The sequence below is a fragment of the Nelumbo nucifera genome, chromosome 2 (assembly GCF_055504915.1).
Source record: "Nelumbo nucifera cultivar China Antique chromosome 2, China Antique-T2T, whole genome shotgun sequence".
NCBI lineage: Eukaryota > Viridiplantae > Streptophyta > Magnoliopsida > Proteales > Nelumbonaceae > Nelumbo > Nelumbo nucifera.
Genome location: NC_142650.1, coordinates 89,686,014 through 89,687,157, shown reverse-complemented (window position 1 = coordinate 89,687,157; position 1,144 = coordinate 89,686,014). Strand labels below are relative to the sequence as shown.

General features: G+C 39.7%; 1 non-coding gene across 1 annotated transcript; it reads left to right on the top strand.

Moving 5' to 3' along the window:
* The first annotated feature begins 260 nt into the window (after positions 1 to 260).
* On the top strand, positions 261 to 367 carry LOC148802435 (small nucleolar RNA R71). The gene has a single exon (XR_016083271.1). It is a non-coding gene; the product is annotated as a small nucleolar RNA R71 (small nucleolar RNA).
* Positions 368 to 1,144: the final 777 nt, after the last annotated feature.

The following is a 1,144-nucleotide window of genomic DNA, read 5'->3' as shown; positions in this document are numbered from 1 at the left end:
TTTCATCAATTTTCTTATTGAGTGCTCCTATTTGTGCAGATAGTGTCGTATAAGTATCAACATTATGCAGGCCTTGCTGCTTCCTATTTTGAGTCCTTTCAGAATGTCATTGATAGTTGTTGGTTGCCATTTCCTCAATAAGTGCATGGGCAACCTCAGTAGTTTTATTATTTATGGATCCTCCGACTGCAACATCTAGTATGGTCTTATTTGAGTCGGTAAGACCATTATAGAAAGTCTGCACTTGTAACCAAATGGGGAGGCCATGGTGAGGAACTCTCCTTAGCAGCTCCTTGTATTGTTCTCATGACTTGTATAAAGATTCCCCCTCTTACTGGAAAAAAGTAGTGATGTCATTCCTCATTTTAGTAGTTTCAGAAGGGGGAAAATATTTAGAGAGAAAACGACTGGCCATTTCATCCCACGTAGCTGTTGATCCTGTCGGTAATGAATTCAGCCATGCTTTGGCTTTATCCTTCCAAGAAAATGGGAATAACCTTAGCCTAATGGCATCATCACTTACCCCATTGTGTTTGAAGGTGTCACATATTTCTAAAAAGTTAGAAATGTATGCATTGGGATCTTCGTGGGGCAAACCACAAAATTGCACCATGTTTTGAATCATTTGTATGATGGCCGGTTTGATCTCAAAGTTGTTAGCAGCAATATTGGGCCTGATAATGCTGGAGGCAGCTCCAGTGAGTGTGGGTTTGGCATAATCCATCATAGTCCTCTGCTCAGCCATTTCTTGAGCTTCTTGAGCTTCTTGTTGGACTTGTCTGGCTGCTCTTAGACGAATACGGAGAGTTCTTTCAATCTCCGGGTCGTAGAGGATTTCCTCCAGCTCGATTCTGCTTGTCAGAAACTGTGAAAGTCAAGGCAATAAACAAGATAATACAAACGAATATAATTACCTAAGCCTATCATAGTTGGGATATGTTCAATGAATTATTGTCATACAAGTATTGATCATAAATAATTTTGGTTATTAAGAGAGTTCCGAACCAGCAATCCATTAGTTGCAGCATCTGCTTTCAGACCTACAATTCTTTAGGATTGTTGGTTCAAACAATAATAACTGAAATTTGAATTGAAATGCAATGTACACTACTGCACACATCCATTCACCTCTGTTGGACTGAGG